The 19,070-nt window shown below is 49.5% G+C and overlaps 6 non-coding genes and 1 pseudogene across 6 annotated transcripts; all 7 read right to left on the bottom strand.

Moving 5' to 3' along the window:
• Positions 1-5,098: 5,098 nt before the first annotated feature.
• On the bottom strand, positions 5,099-5,180 carry TRNAS-CGA (transfer RNA serine (anticodon CGA)). Its single transcript has one exon. It is a non-coding gene; the product is annotated as a tRNA-Ser (tRNA).
• An 85-nt stretch (positions 5,181-5,265) lies between these two features.
• Positions 5,266-6,273, bottom strand: LOC144123020 (uncharacterized; annotated as a pseudogene).
• A 4,325-nt stretch (positions 6,274-10,598) lies between these two features.
• On the bottom strand, positions 10,599-10,680 carry TRNAW-CCA (transfer RNA tryptophan (anticodon CCA)). The gene has a single exon. It is a non-coding gene; the product is annotated as a tRNA-Trp (tRNA).
• Positions 10,681-10,768: 88 nt separating this feature from the next.
• Positions 10,769-10,850, bottom strand: TRNAS-CGA (transfer RNA serine (anticodon CGA)). The gene has a single exon. It is a non-coding gene; the product is annotated as a tRNA-Ser (tRNA).
• An 88-nt stretch (positions 10,851-10,938) lies between these two features.
• Positions 10,939-11,020, bottom strand: TRNAS-CGA (transfer RNA serine (anticodon CGA)). Its single transcript has one exon. It is a non-coding gene; the product is annotated as a tRNA-Ser (tRNA).
• Positions 11,021-11,108: 88 nt separating this feature from the next.
• On the bottom strand, positions 11,109-11,190 carry TRNAL-CAA (transfer RNA leucine (anticodon CAA)). The gene has a single exon. It is a non-coding gene; the product is annotated as a tRNA-Leu (tRNA).
• Positions 11,191-17,858: 6,668 nt separating this feature from the next.
• Positions 17,859-17,940, bottom strand: TRNAS-UGA (transfer RNA serine (anticodon UGA)). The gene has a single exon. It is a non-coding gene; the product is annotated as a tRNA-Ser (tRNA).
• Positions 17,941-19,070: the final 1,130 nt, after the last annotated feature.

Genomic DNA, 19,070 nt, shown 5'->3' with positions numbered 1-19,070 from the left:
CGGAGGGGGAAAACAGGTTCTCCACAACCTTCAGATGTTTCCAGCTGTGCCCCAGGCCGCCAGGCCAACGCTACCCTTGGGGCTTGCAACCCATTTGCAACAACTGGTTGCCAGCGGTGGGATCCCGACAACGGAGGCCAGCAGCGAAGATATGCGGTCAACTGTATGCTGAGCAGCACAACGACCATCCGGGAGCAGTGCAACGAGCCCTGTGTGATGACTGGTTGCCTGCAGCGGAACGACTGCGCTGAATTCTTGGCTGCGAGGTTTGGTGAGTGCGGGACTTTCTTCTTCTGAGTTTTGCCAGGCTTTTGTTAGTGTCAGAAACAGAGCTGGTAATTGTGTTGTCGTTGCTGCCGGGTTAGTTTGCGGCAAGACAATAGTAGGCAGTAGAGAAAGCAGCATTCGGAGCAGCCATGGATTTGAAGTCGTTGCGCAAACCGAAATTGCTGGAGCTTGCAAGAGAGTTGGGTCTGGATGTCTCAGACAAACTCAGAAAACCAGAACTGCTAAGGGCTATTCTTGAGTTGGAGGCTGAGGATGACGAGCTGTCGGAATGCCTTGAGACCATTGAGGAGAGGGAGCAAAAAGAGAAAGACGAGCGCGAACGTAAAGAACAAAAAGAGAAAGACGAGCGCGAACGTAAAGAACAAAAAGAGAAAGACGAGCGCGAACGTAAAGAACAAAAAGAGAAAGACGAGCGCGAACGTAAAGAGCAAAAAGAGGAGCGCGAACGTAAAGAGCAAAAAGAGAAAGAAGAGCGCGACCACGCTTTAGAAATGAAGCGTCTCGAGGTAGAGATGGAACGCGCTCGTAATGGAAGTCAGGCACACGGTGCAGGAGAACGGGTATCGTTCAAAATGACTGACCTGATGCGGCCGTTTAAGCTTGGAGAGGACATTGGTTTGTTCCTGGTTAATTTTGAGCGAACGTGCGAGAAGCAGGGGTTCTCTCGGGAAACGTGGCCACAGCGCTTGCTCACTTTGTTACCCGGCGAGGCGGCTGACGTAGTCGCTCGCTTGAAGAGAGAGGAGGCAGAGGATTTCGACCAAGTGAAATCGAGTCTGCTAAAAAAGTACAGGCTGTCAGCGGAGGCGTTCCGTCGGAAGTTTCGGGAAAATGAAAAAGGCAGAAATGAGTCATATACAGAGTTTGCCTACAGGCTTATGTCAAACATGCAGGAGTGGCTCAAAGAAGAGAAAGCGTTTGGTGACCACGAGAAAATTCTGCAGTGTTTCGGGCTGGAACAGTTTTATAGTCGGTTACCTGAGAACGTGCGGTACTGGGTCTTGGATAGGCCAGACGTTAGTACAGTGGCTAAAGCCGCCGAGCTAGCCGAGGAGTTTGTGACGCGTCGGGCTCGCGGAGCTAAGGACGGTCAAAAGGGTGAATTTGGCTCCAAGTCTGAGAGGCCGAAGTTCACACCCATGAGAGCAAGGGGGGACACGCGTAGTGCGGATGCGAGTGAAAGCAGTCCGACCGAACGTAAGGAGACGGCGGCAGCCGAAGCCGAACGCAGAAAGCGGTTCGAGGCGAGGCAAGCGCGCGTGTGTTATACGTGCCAGAAGCCGGGTCACTTTTCGGCGCAGTGTCCAGAAACAAAAAGAGAAGTTGTGTGTTTGTCATTATGTAGCACTGACGAGAACATGAAGCTTCTCGAGCCTTGCATGCGAGACTTCCTCGTGAACGGGAAAGAGTGCCGAGTGCTTCGTGATTCCGCAGCTACAATGGATGTAGTTCACCCCTCTTACGTAGAACCCGATATGTTCACGGGCGAGTGCGCATGGATCAAGCAAGCCGTGGAAGCTCATAGCGTGTGTCTGCCCGTAGCAAAAGTGCTTATTGAAGGACCTTTCGGAGCACTTGAGACGGAGGCCGTAGTGTCATCTATGCTGCCCCCCCAGTACCCGTACCTTTTTTCGAACAGGTCCGATCACCTCCTGCGCGAGAAGGGGCTTTTGTTTGGTGAGGCTAGCGTTCAGGCCTTAACCAGATCGAGAGTTCGGGAGCTCGCTGCAAAGGCGGTAGTTGCGGGGCCGACGTTGTCGAACAATGAAAAAGGGTCGGAGGCGCAGCAAGCTGATATTCCGAGCACGTCAGAACTGGATAAAATTGAGCCTGTAGCGTTGAAGGCACCAGGTACTGGAGAGGAAATGCCCGACACGGGCAAGTTAGAAGAGCTTCCGGTCGAACTTCCGGGACTAGGCTCAGTGACGAACAGGGAAGACACTGATCAGGTCATTAGTGACTTAATCATTAAAGCACCGCTGTCGGCTGAGCAGAAAACCGAACTACACCAACTCTTACAAGAGTTTCAAGGTCAGTTCTCTGAGAGGCCTGGTAGGACTTCTGTCCTTACTCATGATATAGAACTTACCTCCCCAGAGCCAGTACGATCCAAGGCGTACCGGGTGTCACCCCGCCAGCGCGATATTATGGAGGCTGAGGTAAAGAAAATGCTACAGCTCGGTGTTATTGAGGCGGGTGAGAGTGATTATACCTCCCCTTTGATTTTAGTTGAGGTACCGGGCAAGGAACCTCGTCCTTGCGTCGACTACCGCAGGCTTAATTCCATCACTAAGGATCAAATTTATCCGATCCCTAACATCGAGGAGCGCCTTGAGAAAGTTAGTAGCGCTCAGTTTATTTCCACCCTAGATCTTGTCAGGGGTTATTGGCAGGTTCCACTTACTTCTAGAAGAGGCTAGTAGGTATGCGGCGTTCATTTCACCAATGGGAACATTCCGTCCTAAAGTTTTGAGTTTTGGTTTGAAGAACGCGCCATACTGCTTTTCAAGCCTCATGGACAAAGTGTTGCGGGGACAGGAAGAATTTGCTTTACCGTATTTAGACGACGTAGCGATATTCTCCGCATCCTGGTCTGAGCATATGGCACACTTGCGGGCAGTGCTAACCCGCCTGCGCGAAGCGGGCTTGACAGTCAAGGCTCCCAAGTGCCAATTAGCACAGGCCGAGGTTGTCTACCTCGGTCACGTGATTGGACAGGGTCGTCGCCGCCCCTCTGAAATAAAGGTGGCCGCTGTGCGAGACTTCCCGCAACCGCGCACGAAGACCGATATTCGATCGTTCTTAGGTGTCGCCGGCTACTATCAGAGGTACATCCCCAGGTACTCCGATATCGCGGCTCCCCTGACGGATGCTCTAAGAAAAACAGAGCCCCAAACAGTCGTCTGGAGCGAGACAAAGGAAAAAGCTTTTAGCGCCTTAAAGAGCGCCCTAACAAGCCAGCCTGTGCTACGATCGCCAGACTACACAAAAGGGTTCGTTGTTCAGTGCGATGCTAGTGAGCGAGGCATGGGCGTTGTACTGTGCCAAAGGGACAATGGAGAAGTGGAACACCCCGTCCTGTATGCTAGTCGTAAGCTGACCTGTCGTGAGCAGGCGTACAGCGCCACCGAGAAAGAGTGTGCGTGTCTCGTGTGGGCCGTTCAGAAATTGTCATGCTACCTAGCCGGCTCGAGGTTTATCATTGAGACGGATCACTGCCCTCTCCAATGGCTGCAGACCATCTCTCCCAAAAATGGCCGCCTCCTGCGCTGGAGCCTCGCTTTGCAACAATATTCCTTTGAGGTGCGTTACAAAAAGGGGAGTCTCAACGGTAACGCCGATGGCTTAAGTCGAAGCCCCTAACGCAAGAATCTGCCTCAAAGTTGTTTGTTGCTGATGTTTTCTTCCTGAGGCAGGATTTTTAACATATTGCTTTTGTTCAGTGTTTCTAAGTGATTATGTGCTTTCTAGTGCAATTTTCCAATTTGTGGACGCGTTCTGAGTGCTGCTTGACTACTGTAAGGAACTAGGCAGTAGTATAAAAGGGGAAAGAGCCTGGCAGAGCTTAGTGAGGGTTGTCTCGTGCTTGCTGACTGAGCGGTTGCGTTTCGGCGTAGTTCTAACGCTTGCTGGGAACGAGCACAAAAATGGCAACTCTCCCGAAGTCACTTTGCAGTGTCCTGTGTGATCCTGAACATGTGAACGAGGCCTTCTCTGTGCGCTGCGCTCAAGCAACGTCGAGGGACGATCGGTTTCGATTACGAGCATCATCGAGCGACATCCCTCTGGACAGCGGATGCAGTCCCCTGACCATCGGGATCTCCTTCTCCCGGCGGGGCGGTCTGTTACGTTTCGCCTACGACGCGCGGTATAGCCGGCGCGGATGCAACGGACGCCGGGGCTTCGTTCATCGCGGCCGCAACGCCTCCCGCCAAGCGCGTCCAGGCAGGTTTCAGTGCCACGTGTCGTCGTGCGTGCGTGTGTGTGTGTGCATGTTGGTGCCCACGCTTGTCAAAGCGCGGCAGCCGGGGAGAGGAGCTCCCCAACTGGGAGGCGAGGAGGTCTGACCGGCGCCGGCCCGGCGGACGCGCCCGTCACGTCTGGACATGTCCGTGCGTCGCCGTCTTGTGCGACTCATCCCAAGCCGTTCCTTCTTGCCCTCGACTCCGAGGGTATAAAAAGACAGCTGCGCCGGACGCCGAGAGACTTCGATTTCTTCCTTCGAGTAACGTGGTCGCCCTGACCGGCTGCTCTTTTGCGATGCCAGAATAAACAAGTTGTTCTGTTGCCAGTCGACTCATCCTTTGCCGGGACCTTCGGATGTTTCCAGCTGTGCCCCAGGCCGCCAGGCCAACGCTACCCTTGGGGCTTGCAACCCTTTTGCAACAACATCCTCAGAGCCCTTAAAGGCTACCGCCCACACATGGCTCATGCGATAAGCGCCTAGGGCTATAACTTCCGACAGGAGCGACAGTGGAGTGAGCGCATCTCGAAAATCTTACTCTGTAAGGGCGCACACTGATGTCCCCGTGCAGGAAAACAGTATTCAAAACAAAACGCCCTGTTGGCAGACTAGGAAGTACGACCTGGTAATCGTCGCTCGATGCGAAATCCCTGTTTCCGCGGCCAGACATGGCCGCTGTAGCCGCTCCGACGGAGCCAGCCATTACACGTCCGTCACGCTCGGTGGCCGGAAATGGAATCCACTCGGCCACGACTGCAGATGTGCTCGGAGCTGCGCATTTGTTCTCTCCTTTTGTACGCATGACCTGCACGCGAATAAAAAAAGAGAGTCTCGGTAACCAGCACACACAGTCGACAGGAGTCGAACCTGTGCGGGGAGACCCCAATGGAGTTCGAGTCCATCGCCTTAACCACTCGGCCACGACTGCTTTTTTTATTGCCTACTCTTACAAGCTAAAACAAAAGTAGAAATGATAAAAACAGCAGCAGCCTACCTAGCTGACACGGGAGAGGTTAAAATCTTCTCAAGGCAACTAAGTCGTCCAGAACTGAGGTCCATTCGGGCGGTTCAGCTTGCGCACGATACACTTCTCTTAGGATAAAAACGCTTTCAATAAAGTTTTCTCGCACCGAACGGACATTAACATCGGCATGTCGCACTTGCATTCGTGTCCTCCAAAGACTGTGGAGGCCCAAGAGCATGATTAAATCATATGGCACTCCTCCTTCGTTTGTGATCGGTAAAAACCTGATGCCGTATGGATGCAGGGAAAAATCTTTTTTCACGGTTCGTTGGAGGACATCCCAATGAAAAATTGGGTCCCAACATTAAAGAAACACGTGCTCCACCGTTTCAGGCTTTTTGCATAGTAGGCAGTTGGTCGTCCATGGGACGAAAATCCCCTTTTCATGCAGCCACGTCTTAACAGTAAGTGTATTACAATGTAAATTAAAGAAGAATGTTTTTACGGTTGGTTTAACCGGCATTCCTTTAATTCGTTTTAAGACGTCTTGTCCTGGGCCTCCACGGTGCGGTAAACGATAAATGGGAATCGGCAGCATTGTTTCCACAAGATTCTTATACAACTCTTTTTTGGAAACACTACACAAGTGCTCAAGTGAAGAACGCGCGTACAGTAGTCGAAAAGAAAGTACAACTTCTCGCATGTACCCATTGACAGCACCGCAGATACCTTCACAGCATGAGACAACGATTTCTGGGAGAAGTCTCTGCAACCTTACTTGGATAACAGTCCGCAGAAAAGGATCCCTTTGATCTCGGAGAAAGATAAAACGCGACACAACTTGGCGCAAGAACCGGTGCACGAGGCCGAGCCCTCCTCGTTTAACCGAAAGAAACAAATTGGTACGGCTAGTTCTCTCCCAGCTTGACGCCCAAATAAACACAGCAAACACGCGATGCATCTTTTGATTGCTGGCCCGACTTGCACACAGAACATTCATCATGTACCATATTTTCGAAACAAGGAAAAGGTTGCAGATGGAGGCGCGTGAAAACATTGATAACTGCCTGCCTTGCCAGCATCTGCTTTCTCCCTAGCCCTTGAGCATTGCTCGTTCCAACTTTCACTTGGGTCTCGATAACAGTTAAAAGGGACGCCGAGATATTGCGTTGGCAGGCAAGACCATCGCAGCCGAGAGAAGTGATCAGGCCTCGTTTCCCAGTCACCGTGTCAAAATCCAGAGCTCTTGTCCCAGTTTACCATACACCCCGTTTGCTTACAAAATTTATCAACGATGCTGATCACTTCAGTAATACTGTCTCGACTCGAACAGAAGACTGCGATATCGTCCGCGTAAGCGAGGATTTTGACATGTGCCGACTGCAATCGAAAGCCTGAGATGCGGTCACTTTTGGCAATAGCTTAACATGGTGGCTCTAGGTATGCCGCAAACAAAAGGGGCGACAGCGGGCATCCCTGCCTTACTGACGAACGCACTGACAGCCTATCTGTGAGGTCACCATTTAGAATAATGCGTGTGGTACAGTTTGCATATGCCATTTTGACGCCTTCTATAACAATGCGGCCAACGTTCCCGTCCTCTAGTATGTGAAAAAGTACATCATGTGACACGCGATCAAAGGCTTTTGCCAAATCCTGCTGCATCATAGAGCCGCGAATATTTGCAGTGTGTTCGTTTTTCAAATCGGCCGCCACATCACTTTATCGCTTTGTTTGCTACGCAAGACGCGACAAGATTTATCACGATTGATCGCAGCCAGGCAGAGCTGATTCTATGTTGTTCCGGAATGTTCTAGTAACTTTGCGCTCTTTATTTCGAAAGTTCGCTATCAGCTTTAAATTGAGCACGGCCGACAGCGGCCGGCATTCTGTTCGACGACTGCTGAGCACGCTTGTCGCTTCGCCGCCGCCGAGTGATTCAGTCCATTTTGGGTGCAAGTCAGCTCAATAAACAGTTCTTTTAGAAGACCCTTTCGTCCGTCTTCATCGCTGCTTCGACTGCCGTCACTACGTGACAATAGCAATGCGGTCCCCCATCGCATCACAGCATTCCAATACAGTACGTGCGACGTGTACATTCGTAGCAATGCTGCGTCCTTTAATTCTGCAAGTCTGGTGTGGTCCAACCAATTTTGTTATTACGCTCTGGAATCTCCTAGCTAGGACCTCCATTAATATTTTGTAGTCAAAGTTGGTGAGGCTTATCGGGCGATAGGACCCCACCAACAAACGCTTCTCTGGGTCATCTGATTTTGGGATCACCACAATGTGCGATGTGGTGAATGACAGCGGTACTTGCTCGCGTTCATACGCCTCATCCAGCACTCTTAGCAGTAACCGAGCGACTATGGGCTTAAATGTTTTGTAAAACTCGGCGCCCAGCCCATCAGGTCCTGGAGCTTTACCGGTCTGTAAGTTGTCAATTGCAGATTCTATTTCATTCTCAGTTATGGGTACCTCAAGCTTCTCCTTTACATCATCCTAAAGTCTTGGCATGAACGACAAAAAGTCTGAAGAGAAAGCATTACCAATCTCTCTCACTTGGCCAAGAAGGTCGTTGAAGTACTTTTGAAATGACTGCTGGATTACATTGGCATCCCATGAAATTTCAGCACCATTTTTTATCTGCAAGGTTTCTTTGTCTGGCGTACCGCTTTGCATTCGTTAAGGCCCGCTTTGTCGGCGTTTCGCCGGCCCAACGTTTTTGTGCCCTTGCGCGTATAACTGCTGCTTTATACCTTTCGCTGTCAAGTTTTTCAAGCTGGCTTTTCACATCCCTTATATCTTTTGCCTATCTCCCGGGCTCGGAGCTTTCCATGCTTAATAAAAACTGCAGTTGCTCGCGCGCCGCTTTTTCTTCTTGTCTTTCTTTGTGTCGGTTGGAGCAACTCTTTTCTATGGCTTTACTTTTTAGCCACTCATTGAAGTCTTCCCACTGAACGGCAAAAAGACTGGGCCGCTCCTCGAGCAGCCTCTACATTTCATTTACGATATCTTTTAAAAATCCCTCGTCCTCCAAGAGTTTGGCATTGAATTTCCAGAGATCCCAGTTGAAGCGCGTACACATTTCTTTCACACCGAAACTTCCTATCACAAGACAATGATCACTAAACGCCACAGGTTCAACTTTGTAACCTGTGCAAAGGGGCACAAGTTCAACAGATGCATAAATTCTATCCAATCTGGCATGGCTATCACGTTGAAAGTGTGTGTATAGCGGTCTATTGCCGCAGGTAAATATGTTGCCAATATCCTCTAAGCTGTTGTCATTAACCAAAGCGTTTAATAATTGTGCACTCCTATCACGCACAGGCGGACACTTCACTCAATCGGCAGCGGCACACACACAGTTGAAATCGCCCAAGAGCAACAGCACTTTACCACAAACAATGAAAGACTCCAATCTGTTAAAAAATTCTAATCGCTCAAAGTCAACGTTAGGTGAATACACGCATATAATGCGCCAGAATAACTTCGAAAAAGAAAAGTCAACTACAAGAAGGTGTGCACTTGGACTAGAAAAAATCAACTCCACACTGATGCCTAAATTCTTGCGCAGAAAAAGGGCGCACCCACCCGAGGTGCCAACAGAATGGCAAACACTGACATTAAAGAACGTACTAAAGGGGGACATCATACGCTCAGTAACTCCTCACTTTCAATATTCGTCTCCTGTACAGCTACAATGTCCAGCGCTTTGTCAGCAAGAAGACGATTAAGTTGGCATTGGCTCCTACGAGCACCGAGACCCCTCACATTCAATGTTGCTATGCGCAAAGCTGTGTCAATTTTCATCGCCATGAGTGAGGAATAGCTGACATATGATGTACAGTGCCCACCAAAGCAGACGAAACACTTCTAGACTCAGTGTGCTCTGTGCGGCGTCGCCAATCCATTAATCCGTTTGCAGTCACCGGGAAAACCGCTAGGCAGTCCTCCGCCGGCCGTTCCAGACCTTGGCGCTGCCTCTGCTTGGTACTTCTAACCACAACCGCGGAAAACAGGAACACACTTGCACAAACACATTGCTGCGTTAGGGAGGCGGCTTCCTCGCCTGCCGTGTCTCGGCCGCAAAGTTGAGCCGTGGTTTCAAAGACGAGCGCCGAACTCCCGGGGATTTCGCTCGTCAGCGCCAGCGCATACCTGTGGCTTTTCACCGACGCTTTCCTCGTGGGAGCGCTTCCCAGCTATGAGGCCGGCAGCCTCCTGGCTGGAATCCATGCCCTCGCTGTTGTCCGGTCCAACTTCATCGGGATTTTCAGCAACAGCTCCCGTCGCTTCCTTTTGCGTGCTCACGGGTTCCGTTGGAAGGTCACTCTGCACTGGCACGTCCGCCGCAACTGCGCTGGACGTTGTCGCCCCTTTCTTCGTCAGGCGCGTCAACGTAGGTCCATCACGTGTCGCTGGCTGCCCAGTTTCACGGGCCGCGTCCTCCGCGTCTGCCTCGTCCATTAGCAGCTCAGCCGTGTCTTCACTGGTCCCGGGGCCAGCAATGCTCGCATAAGTGCGGGCATGTTGGCCGTCTTCGTGGCCGAACTGTCGGCGGGCTCCGCAACGCGGGACTCGACACTCTTTACGGATGTGGCCCGTATTGCGACAGCGTAGGCATAACGGGGGCCGGCCTGGTACGACGACCAGCGCCAACTCACCGCTAACGTTCAGCTGGTGCGGCTATTCGTCGAGCTTAACTCCGGCTTTCAATTTCAGTGTGACGAGCCTCGTTGTCGAGCCCTTTTCTAGCACACCCCGCACTCGCCAACGCTCTCGAGCGATTTCCGTGACTTTCCCGTACGGCTCAAAGGCAGCACGTACGTCTTCGTCCGGTACTTTGTGCACTGCAGCAGCCAGTTCAGCTTCAGTCGCAAATCCTGATTGGTCGGGTCAATCACCAGGCAGCGGCTTTCTTTCACAAGCATTTCACCGACGCTCAACATCTTCGTTACGGCTTCGGAATCCTTGAGAGTGACTGCCCAGAGGTGGCTCATCCGATACGCCCCCAGAACGATAACATCGGGGAGCAGCGCGTGCTGAGCTAGGGCATCCCGGAAATCCTCGACCCTGTACGGGCGGGCTCTGATATCGGCGTGCAAAAAAACTGTATTTACAACGAAACGCCTTGTAGGCAATCCTGGCAGAACAATCTGGTAAGCATTTTCCTCATCAGTAAACCTGTTACCGCGGCCAGACATGGCCGCTGAAGCCGCTCCTACGGAGCCCGTCATCACACGTCCGTCACGCTCGGTGGCCGGAAGTAGAATCCCGTCACAGCTGCGGATATGCTCGGAGCTGTGCATTTGTTCTCTCTTTTTGTACCTATGACCTGTATGCGAATAAAAAAAAGTGAGCCCAGCATCTAGTATACGCAGCCGACAGGATTCGACCCTGTGCGGGGAGACCCCAATGGATTTGGAGTCCATCGCCTTAACCACACGGCCACGACTGCGGATGTGCTCGGAGCTGTGCATTTGTTTTCTCCTTTTGCACCTATGACCTGTATGCTTATAAAAAAGGTGAGCCCGGTAACCAGTACACGCAGCCGACAGGATTCGACCCTGTGCGGGGAGACCCCAATGGATTTCGAGTCCATCGCCTTAACCACTCGGCCACGACTGCGGATGTGCTCGGAGCTGTGCATTTGTTTTCTCCTTTTGCACCTATGACCTGTATGCTTATAAAAAAGGTGAACCCGGTAACCAGTACACGCAGCCGACAGGATTCGACCCTGTGCGGGGAGACCCCAATGGATTTCGAGTCCATCGCCTTAACCACTCGGCCACGACTGCGGATGTGCTCGGAGCTGTGCATTTGTTTTCTCCTTTTGCACCTATGACCTGTATGCGTATAAAAAAGGTGAGCCCGGTAACCAGTACACGCAGCCGACAGGATTCGACCCTGTGCGGGGAGACCCCAATGGATTTTGAGTCCATCGCCTTAACCACTCGGCCACGACTGCGGATGTGCTCGGAGCTGGGCATTTGTTCTTTCTTTTTGTACCTATGACCTGTATGCGAATAAAAAAAAAAGTGAGCCCAGCATCTAGTATACGCAGCCGACAGGATTCGAACCTTTGCGGGGAGACCCCAATGGTTTCGCGTACATCGCCTTAACCACGCGGCCACGACTTTTCTTTCATGCCTTTTTATTGAAACAAGCACGATACATTGCTAAAACAACTCGGCCTGCTCAGACTTGTCACAGGTTAAAATTTCTTGAGTTGCATGAACTTGTCAAGCACACCCACCCATACAAGTGGCGTCTGCGTGTGCCCGGTAGACATCTGGTATCTAACACACACTCTCCACAAAGATTTTTCTGACAGATCGGATAACAACATCAGCATTCCGGACAGCCATTCGAGTTTTTCCATAAACTATGGAGGCCCAGAAGCATAATCATGTCGTAAGGGACATCTGTGTCATCATTGTCTACCGGTAAGTAGCGAATGCCAATTGGTGTTATTGGTAATTCCTTTTTCAGTGTACGTTTTAAGACATCCCAGTAAAAAATCAGGTCGCAGCAGTCAATGAAAACTTGTTATATGGTTTCAGGCTTTTTGAAGAGCAAGTAGTTCGTTGTGCATGGTACAAATATGCCTTTGGCCGCAAGCCACATCTTAACACAACGTACTCGTGCGTAGTTTGAAAAAGAATGTTTCTGTGCTTGCCTTAACTGCATCTTTTTAATTTTTTAAAGAACATCTTGCCCCAGCCTTCAGAATTTATTATATTGTACAGAAGCATAAGCATTATTATGTCTGTCAAGTCTCTGTACAGTTTTTTACTCTTTACGTAGCTAAGGTACTCGAGTGAAAAAAAGTGAGCCAGTGAAAACCGAACCTTAAGGAATCGCACAGAGTCCACAACATCTCTCAAGTACCCTCTAGCACCATAAGCTGACAGTCTCACAGTAGACACTATTAAATCTGGCAGCGCACTGCTCAGCCGAAATTGCATCATGGAACGCAAAAAGCAGTCGTTCTGATCCCCCATAAACATAAATCGGGACGCAAGCTCGCAGACAAACAAATGTGCGAGACCAAGACCGCCATCTTGAACAGGTCGAAAGAAATCGGTTCTTTTAACCCTGTCCCAACTTGAACTCCAGATAAACACAGCAAACACCCTATGGATTTTTTGCACATTTACCCGCGACACAGCGAAAAACTGCAAAGCATACCGTACCTCCGCGATTAAGAAAATGTTGCAAAACTGTTGCCCTCGCAAACATCGAAAAGTCACGTCCTTGCCATGCCCCTGCTTTTTTCTTTAGTTTTGGCGTCACCTCCTTCCAATAATCCGCACTCTTGTCATAGCGCTCTAGAGGCACACCAAAATAGCTTGATGGCATGGTTGTCCACTGCAAATTCGCGAACGCCAGCGGTGTAATATCCCAGCTTCCATGCCAAAAGCCGAAACTCTTTTCCCAATTGATCTCAGCACCTGTTAGCTGACAAAACTGTTTGGAGACACCAACAGTTCCCTGAACACTTTCGCGGTTACTGCAAAATACAGCTATGTCGTCTGCACACGCAAGAATTTTAACATTAGATGACTGAAACCTGAAGCCATTAATTCGCTCGCTGTTAATATGATTTAAACATAAGTGCCCGAGATAAAGCTCAAACAGCAAGGGAGAAAGTGGGCATCCTTGCCTAACGGAGGAACGCAGAGGAACGGCTTCGCTCATGTTCTTATTGACGATAATGTGAACAGAACAGTTGCTGTAAACCATCTTAAGGCCATCTTGTATTATACTGTACACATTCACTTGTTCCAGGACCGAGAACAAGACATCGTGTGCCACGCCATCAAACGCCTTCGACAGGTCTCGCTGCATCATTGCGACTCGGTCCCCGGAGACATCACATCATTCAAGAACACTGCGAGCAACGTGTACATTCGTGCAAATTGTACGGCCTTTCACTCCGCATGTTTGGTGCGGTCCATCGAGCTTTGTGATCACACTCTGCAAACGTCGACCTAGAATCTTCATATATATATATATATATTATAGTCAACATTTGTGAAGGGTTATCGGATGAGAAGCCTCCACTGACTGCAGTTTCTCTCGGTCATCTGTTTTAGGGATGAATACTATGTGAGCAGTGCGAAAAGAAGGCGGCATTTGATTCATTCTATATGCTTCTGTGATCATTTCATATGAAACCGCGCTGACTTCTTCTCTGAATGCTTTATAGAACGCAGCCCCTAGACCATCTGGCCCGTGTTTTCCCAAATGGTAGTTCATCTATAGCCTTCTGAACCTCCTCTAAACTAATAGGCGTTCTAGGCGAGCTTGTGCGTCTTCGTCTAATCGAGGCATGAGCTGCAAAAATTCATCCCACTGCCCGCTCTTCACGCTATAGACTTTCATTCTCTATCAGCTCTTTGTAATGCTCGACAAACGCTTGCTCAATAATTTCTTTATCGGTCGTTCTTCTGTCATTCATTGTGTGGTGCATACCTTCTTTAATCGCAAAACGCACTCTTGTTCGGCGTTTCGCCCTCCCGCAGCTTTTCAGCGCGTGCCCTTATCACAGCCGCTCGGTACCTATCTGTTTCCAGAGCTTCTAGCTGTCTTTTAACTTCTCAGATTTTTTTTATTGCGAAAGCAATACTGCTCGAGGTTTCCGCGCTTGGCCGTCGTCCCGGAGAATCCACCATTGACCTCTAGTGTGACCTATGTGTGACGTCATACCAGCTGTGGAAAAGCGGGGCCCCAACTCGGCTCGTCGCGATCGTCCCAGCGAATCCTCTATGCCGCAAGGGGCGCTCGCTGTACGTGACGTATAGCAAGCTCGCAATGATGGAAGTAGACGAAGAGGGGAAGTACAGCCTCGGCAGTGATCATAAGCGTATTAGTCTACAGTTTGGAGCCCTGCCCAAAAGAGAAATGAAGGGGAGTCAAAAAGAGTGCGGAAAATTAAATGAACAATTAGCGCAAATAGCGGCGTGCATAGAGGAAGCAATACAGACACATTCCATGTAAAAGTGGGATTATTACTCCACATTAGTACAAAAATAAAACAAGCAGAAGGAGTAAACCGCTGGAGAGGAAAGAGGAAGTCACGAAGTTGTTGGTGGAATAAGAAAATTAGGGAGGCCATCGAACAACGACGGTTGGCATCACGGGAACACAGAGAAGCAAAGAGGGCGCAGTTATCTGAAAAGCAAATAGGCCGAAAATGGGGATCTTATCGACATAAGAAACAGCAAGTGCAGGTCCTCGTCCAGGCTAAAATAAAGCAGTCCTCTCATCGCTGGCTGGCTGAAGTTCCCGATGCAACTAAAGGGGGGCTAAGAAAATTCTGGAACCATATAAGCTGGCTTGGCAAAGCGAATAAAAGAAAGCAGGAACAGATTCACGATGCCGAAGGAAAATGTTTAGGGAGATGACGCTGTGAACTACATTTCATGAGTTATAGCTGAGTCATTTCAGAAAGACGATAGAGTAATCACCCCAAATGAAGGAGCAACACAAGAACGCACAATAGAAAACAGCGTGGAACTGACGAATCTTAACTGGAAAAAGACGGAAGTATTCCAAGATGTACGTCAGAAGGGGTCGACGAAATTCCAATCAAGCTGATTAATGAACTTGGCCCAAGAGGCAAGGAAACGCTGATAAAAGGATTGGAGGAGTCATAACGAATCAGCAAATTCCGCACAGCTGGAAACAGAGTAAAATGAATTTGATTTATAAAGGAAAAGGCAAAAAGACGAACATAAAATCCTTCCGACCGATTACTATAACATCAGTTACATACAGGCTGGCTATGCAGGCGGTGAAACTAAAAATGCAGTCATGGGTAGAAAGTAATAGAATGCTCGGAGAACTTCAGAACGGGTTCAGAAGTGGTAGGCGCTTAGATGATTGCCTGTTCGTGCTTACCCGGTGCACAGAATTAGCTAAGGCGGAAAACAGACCTCTGTATTTAGCTTTCTTGGACATAAGCGGTGCATACGACAACGTGAGCAGAGAACTCCTGTGGAACATATTAAAAGGTGAAGGTGTCAGTCATGAGGTAATTAATTTTCTACAGGAAATATATCGGGAAAATGAAGTTGAAATAACATGGGAAGGAATTAAGAGTACAACAACTATCCAGATACACAAAGGATTAAGGCAAGGTTGTCCTCTATCACCGCTGCTGTTCATGTTTTATATAATAAGTATGGAAAGAAGGCTACAAGGAAGCAATCTAGGTTATGATCTGTCATACACATTAAGCGGAAAGGTTGTTGAGCAATGACTACTGGCTTTAATGTATGCGGACGATATTGTACTGTTAGCAGATAGTCAGGAAGATTTGCAAACTTTGGTGAATTGCTGTGGAGACGAAGGAGACAGTCTAGGTTTCAGTTTTAGCGCAACTAAGTCAGGTGTGATGTTTTTCAACGGCACAACTGATCAGGAGCTTACAATACAAGGCCATGAAATACCCCTAGTGGCCGAATACAAATATCTCGGGGTATGGGTAAACAACGGGCATATGTACGCGGAAAAGCACGAACAGTCTCTCATAGCAAAAGGGCGAAGAGATGCCGGGATAATAAAACATAGGGCATTGTGGGGGTACAACAGGTATGAAGTCCTCAGAGATATTTGGAAAGGTATAATGGTGCCGGGGCTTACTTTCGGGAATGCCGTTCTATGCTTAAGGGCTGCAGTTCAGTCGCGATTAGAAGTAAATCAGAGAACTGTCGGAAGATTAGCACTAGGTGCCCACGGGAAAACCACAAACGAGGCAGTACAGGGGGATATGGGCTGGGTAACGTTCGAAGCATGGGAAGCTCAGAGTAAAGTACTATACGAAGAACGCCTGAGGAAATTGGATGACAGCAGGTGGGCAGCTAGGGTATTTAAATACCTGTACAGAAAGAGCTTTGACACACAGTGGCAAAAACGAACTACAATGCTGGCCAGTAAGTTTGCCAGAGACGAGGAAGGAGAAAGGAAGAGCATTAAACGACAGGTTAAAAGCGTCGAAGGTAAAAATTGGATAGATTCAATGGAAAAGAAGCATAGTGTAGAACAATATCGATGCTGGAAAAGGCAGATCAGAAACTAAACGTTTTATGATAACTCAAGAGGCAATGCCCTCCTCTTTGAAGCTAGGTCAGGGTGTCTTAGAACGCGAAGCTATAGAAAAAAAAATTAACGAAGAAGATGACACATGTGCTGTGTGTGGTAAATCTGAAGAAACAATAGAACACCACATCCTAAAATGCGATGGTATCCATCCCGATGTCGATGTAGGCACAGTCACTCTTCCTGAGGCCTTAGGGTTTAGAGATAACAATAGTGATGTAAATAAATCTGCGGTGGAAATTAGCAAAAAGCGATTGGAGGATCGGTGGCACAAAAGCAGGGAGGTGACATAAATTTTAAAGTGTAGGAAGACGTTTTCTAAAAGGAAATGGCGAATTGTATTAGCAACTTACAGCAGAGTAAACAAAAATAAAGAAAAAAACTGAGCATAGTGGCAACAACCACTGCCCCGTTTCAAAGGGGACGCTCCTACCTTCCATCCATCCATCCGTCATGCCAGCAGTGGAAAAGCGCTCCCCCCCGCAACTAGGCTCGTCGCGATCGTCCCAGCGAATCCTCCACGCGCCGCTGCCGTGGGGGAGGCGCTTGCTCTACGTGACGTCATGCCAGCTGGGGAAAAGCGGTCCCCCAACTCGGCTCGTCGCAGTCGTCCCAGCGAATCCTCCACGGTATGTCGGATGATTTCTATAAGGTGAAGCTGCAACGATGTGCTGCAGCTAAGAAGCGACGGCGTGCGGAAGAAACGGATGAAGAGCGGGAACAACGTTTAGCTAAACGCTGTGCATATTTCATTTCCCCTTGGAGCGCGCTTCGGTTGTCCACCAGGATATGTGAAACAGACGTCATTTCTTTTCCTTAAATTGTTCAACGGGCAGGGCGTCGCGCCGACCAAGCGATGGCGTTCCGTGGACCCCTTTAATAACGCTGCAACACGCTGTCCCGTCCCACACTTAAAGACGAAGCTTAGCCGTCCTGTGGTGCGGAAGCAGTTGCAAGCGGCCGCGATCAGTCGTGCCAGACGCCTCCTGAACGCCGACCGGGAAGGATGTCGCCTAAACGCTCTTTGTAGTCTTTAATAATCAGCACCACACATCAGGGACACAAGCAGCAACATCGCGCTAAATGCTTTCGCCTCACTGCACTAAAGGTCAACAAAGTGCCCCCCTGAATTTTTCGTACCTTTGGCCTGTATGCGAATACAAAAAAGTGAGCCCGGCAGCTAGTATACGCAGCCGACAGGATCCGAACCTGTGTGGGGAGACCCCGATGGATTTCGATTCCATCTCGTTAACCACTCAGTCACGACTGCGGATGTGCTCGGAGCTGTGCATTTTTTCTCTGCTTTTGTTCCTATGGCCTGTATGCGAATACAAAAAAGTGAGCCCGGCAGCTAGTATACGCAGAGGACAGGATTCGAACATGTGCGGGGAGACCCCAATGGATTTCGAGTCCATCTCCTTAACCACTCGTCCATGACTGTGGATGTGCCCGGAGCTGTGCATTTGTTATCTGATTTTGTACCTATGACCTGTATGCGAATAAAAAATAGTGAGCCCGGCAGCTGGTATACGCAGCCGACAGGATTCAAACCTGTGTGGGGAGACCCCTATGGATTTCAAGTCCATCTCCTTAACCACTCGGCCACGACTGCTTTTTTTTTCTGTATTGCCGATTTTGACTCGTAAACAAAATTATAAAAAGGATAAAAGAGCTCAGCCCAACTCGGCCGACACACGAGGGTTTAAAATTTTCTCAATACAGCCAAGTCATCTAGTACAGAGAGCCATTCAGGCTGTTCTGCTCGTGCCCGGTACACTTCTCTCAGGCACGCGACAGTTTCAATGAAGTTTTCTCGCACAGAATGCACGTTTACATCGGCATGCCGCACCTGCATTCTGGTTTTTCACAAGCTGTGGAGGCTTAGCAGCATGATTAAGTCATAGGGCACTCCTGTTTCATTTTGAATTGGCAAAAATCTAATGCCGTAGGGGTCCAGGGGAAGATCTTTTTTAATAGTTCTTTGAAGGACGTTCCAGTGAAAGATGGGGTCCCAACACTCCAGGAATACGTGCTCAATCGTCTCGGGCTTCTTGCATAGGATACCGATGGGTCTTTAAGGTTCGCGAGCCAACAAAGGGAGTGGTGATCGCTGGCGACTCAAAATGGGCGACCATACAATTTCGTTACCGCCCAAACGACCGCAAGGCCCGCCTTTTCCGTGGTAGAATAATTCGCTTCAAATCGCGACAGAGTGCGGCTTGCATAAGCAATCACGCGCTCAACACCATCTTGCCACTGAACGAGGACGGCACCCAGACCAACGTTGCTGGCATCGGTGTGTAGTTCCGTGTCCACCTCTTCTACGAAGTGGCCAAGAATGGGTGCAGTTTGGAGGCGGTTCTTGAGGTCGTCGAAGGCCGTCTGCTGTTCTTGGGCAAAGATGAAGGGTTGGTAGTCCTTAGTCAAGCGAGTTAGAGGCTCTGCTAGGCGGGAGAAGTCTCGCACGAAACGTCGGTAATAGGCGCAGAGACCAAAAAAACTGCGCACAGCACGCTTATCAATGGGGGTCGGAAACGCAGAGACGGCAGCCGTCTTGTCGGGGTCAGGGCTAACACCTTCGGCGCTCACGACATGGCCCAGGAACTTCAGCCATTGGAACGTAAAGTGGCATTTCTCTGGTTTGAGCGAGAAGCCGGCCGATCGTATGGCCTCCAGTACTGCACTCAAGCGCTTCAGATGCTCGTCGTAGGTGGCAGAAAAAAAAAACAACATCATCAAAGT

This window comes from Amblyomma americanum, chromosome 3, assembly GCF_052857255.1.
Source record: "Amblyomma americanum isolate KBUSLIRL-KWMA chromosome 3, ASM5285725v1, whole genome shotgun sequence".
In the NCBI taxonomy this organism is placed as follows: domain Eukaryota; kingdom Metazoa; phylum Arthropoda; class Arachnida; order Ixodida; family Ixodidae; genus Amblyomma; species Amblyomma americanum.
Note: the sequence above shows the minus strand (reverse complement) of the source record. Positions and strands in the feature narration are given on the sequence as shown.